This window comes from Scomber japonicus, chromosome 17, assembly GCF_027409825.1.
Source record: "Scomber japonicus isolate fScoJap1 chromosome 17, fScoJap1.pri, whole genome shotgun sequence".
NCBI lineage: Eukaryota > Metazoa > Chordata > Actinopteri > Scombriformes > Scombridae > Scomber > Scomber japonicus.
In genome coordinates, this window is record NC_070594.1 from 26586014 (window position 1) to 26589868 (window position 3855).

The window sequence follows — 3855 nt, forward strand, 5'->3', positions numbered from 1 at the left end:
CTTTGTGTTTATTTGGTGGCTTTAGATCTGTTAATCTCTCAAGCTGCTCAGGTAGATCAAATCATAAATCTAATTCTGATTTCATTTGGTTATTTATATTATCGAATTTAATAAGAGCCAGTTTTACATTTGAAAATAGAACTTGTGCTTTTGCTGAGGCGTTAGCACCAAGTTCACAACATGAGGGAATGAATTTAATACTAGCCTTTATCATGATTTCATTGTTTTATTATTATGAAAGCAAACAAGCATGAGACATTTATTAAAGTCACAGCATCTTTCCATTATATTTGTTTTCTAACATGCTGATCATGTTTGTTTAGAGCAGGGTTCTCTCACTGTTGATGACTGATGGCCACTTAAGGGACACAACATTGGATCAAGGGCCGCCAACTAAAAAAAAAAAAAAGATATAATTCCAAAATAAATCTTTTCTTTAATAGTCCAATCATACAATCATATCAGTGATCACACCGATACCCGACCTGAGGCCTAAAACAACATATTTAGAGCAGCGCTTCAACAGTTTATTTTAAGATTATTCAAACAATCTGTTGTCCAAAGAAAAACTCCAGAACCAATTCCAGCTGCCCAAACACCACAGGAAAGCCTGCAGAGTGAAAGACACACACACACACACACACACACACACACACACACACACACAGAGAGAGAGAGAGAGAGAGAGCTTATCAAATACCACCATTTTCATCATTGCCATTATTCATTTAGGTGTTATAAGACTTTCTATTATTATTGCTTGTCATCAATAGGTTATTCATTAAGTCGCATTGATTATAAATTTGTTACTTTTTCTTACTTTGAATGGGATTCATGTTGCTGTCCTCACCTGGCACATTTCCTTTAAAGACCGTGTAAAGTGAATTCAGACATTTTCTTCTAAACACATTAAATAGGTCATAAATGTATCAATAATAAAGTTGTAAAAAACATTTCAACCATTTAGATTTGAATTGTGGAGCTAGACTTCAAAACTGTGTTTCAAGATTTCTGTGTCTATGTAATGCAGCGGTGATTAGCATACACCCACTCCTGCTGCTGTAGAGGTAGGCTATAAATACATTCAGCGGACACTACCATAGACTGGACACTACTACTACAGTTTACAGTTAACCAGTTAGCTGAGTTAGCCGCCGAGTTAGCCGCTGAGCTAGCCGCTGAGTTAGCTGCCGAGCTAGCAGTCGAGTTAGCCGCCAAGCTAGCAGCTAAGTTAGCAGCAGAAAGCTCTCAAACCTAGCGTCCATGTTTCTGGTAGGGGTGGTGACTTTGATTACTTACTATATGAAGGTCAGCATTCAGCCTGGAACTCTGCTTGGATTTGTTGAATTATCACAGTGAAGAACTTTTTCTTGATGTAGAGGCCATCTGATCTTAATATGCTGCTCTGACCTCCTTCATGTTTTACAGTGGAAGTAATTGCTGTATATCTGCTTTTAGGTGCATCTACTTTTCAATTTCCTACATGTACCAAACTGAAGCTGAACGTAATTATTACAACAATCAAGAAAACCCACACTTCATTAAATTAAAAGAACTAAAGTTTAAATATCTGGTTGAACTTGATAATTAGTCAAATCACATAGTAAAAACCAACAGCTACCAAACAGTATCCAAGAAGGTAAACACGATCTATGAGGAATATCAGTGTTCAAAAAGTAATTAATGAGGACTAATACAAAACCAAGTGTACTGAAAACATATAGAACATTAAGTGTAAACAAATCTTTATAAATAACACCTAGATATAGAAAGGATGAACAAGGTATATAATAATAATACAACTGCAATAATATGATTTGGTCCATTGTGACTTTATGACTTTGTTTATTTTGGTTATTGCTTCATTATTATCTTGTGTTGTTTTGAGTGTTTTTTGGCTTGATTTGAGTAAGAGAGCTACAAAAAAACAAAAAAAGAGGGCGGTGTAGGAGTAGAAATGTTCCTTACTTCATCCTACACCTTTCCAAACACTGAATGGTTATTATTTTGTATTGTTTATCTAAAAAATGTCATTTCTATTTTGTTATATTTCACTGCTTACATATTTTATTTCGTTATTTTAACATGTTTGAATAAATAAACTAAACTAAATTAAAATACATTAGGTGATTATAGAAAAAGATTTGAATACTTTCATATATCAGGAGGAAGAGCGTTGCTGACCATAAATATTTATAAAAGTGGATGATTCAATTTGATTTAACTTAGAATAAAACTTTAGACATACGTGTTCATGTAAAAGCAAAGACGTAGTACAAGCATGCTGTATTAGTAGGAGTGGGTATGGTGTGTATATATGTGAATATATTTATATGTGTGTACTATGCGTACAATATGGTATATGTGTATATACTGTATTAATGTTGATTCTGCTGTCTATTCTAACACTCACACCCCCCCCCATGTTAGGTGTTTTGTGCCCAGTTGATGCATGTACATTGTTTTGTGCACTGAAAGAAAACTGAATAAAAAATAAATTACCAAAAAAAAGAGGATACAACTTTGACTACATCAAAAATTTGAAAAAGATTAAATCAATCTCAAGACAAGGCTGGGTCCAAGCTCAAGAAACAAACCTTAAAGCTCAACAGTAACACACACGATAGAGCAACAGAGATACTGTTTATTGCTACTTTTTTGTTCAGATACCATTAATAACACTCAGCACTTTCTGCTGATGTTCACTTTTCTTTGCTTTGTTTTCATAGTGAGAGAAAGGGTTAATGTCTTTTGAGGAAATAATTAGTGAATAAAAGTAGTATTTCTATTAAAAGAGCAGCAGAATTGTGAGTATATGAATTTAACATGTAGAAGTTTCCTTTATGTTAAATTTATCAAGACAAACAGTTAATAAGAAGGACATTTTGAGCATTTCACCTTAAATCAAGTGAAGAACTAAAGACTGGATCTACTACTATAAGCCTGCCTTAAATAAAGGCCTGCTTCCTTCCGCCTTTGAAAACATATGGCAAGTTCATCGGGGAAAAAAACGAGTATTGCTTAAATGCCTTGTAAGTCTTTGTCCTTGCCGGCTATGGATCGGCTTGCCAGCAGCGTGGTGCGCTCTTGAAGAAACATTGAGGTGCGGACAGACATCGTCACGCCGGTTCGATGCCTTGGTAATTGACTCTCAGACACACAAGGTGACAGCAGAGTGCTCGAACGTGTAACACATCACCACACAAGACAGAGCCCTGTTTTATTATTATTATCGTCACAGCCTCCCCTCAGCTTTTTGCAATCATCCCTCTGTTCATCTGCTACATCCGATGCCCCCCCCACCGCCGTCCTCAAACCCGGGGGGTAAAAAAAAAAAGAAAAAAGTGATAGGCTGTTTTCCGCTCTGCCCAGCAGTATGGCCGATGGAGAGACTTGTGAGGCCAGTCAATACTGTGTAAAGGCTCCATTTAGCACTGACGTGGGCCTCCAGAGTAGGTGGGGGGGGGTGGGGGTTCCTGAGATGCTTGCCTCTGACAGAGATGGATGGTCTGAGGTTCCACAGCCAGCAAGGACAAAGGGACACCCAGCCTAGTTGGCCTCCTCCGTCCGCCCGCCCGCCCAGAACCACCACTTTCACTCACGGGATCCTGAGTGGAGGTGAAAATGAAATTACTGCAGAAGGGAGGTGGGGGAGTAGCTGGTGGAGAAGAAAGAGAAAGAGGAGGAGGAGGAGCGGCGTGAAAAGGAGCTGGAGAGCATTTTGCTGATGAAGTCGTGTCTGGTTTTTCTGACACCGTGCGTTTTGTCACCACATCGGAGCAGCTGAATAATTCATAGACGGGAGATCCAGCAGAGCAAGTCTCGAGCTGTCCGTTACACACACACACACACACA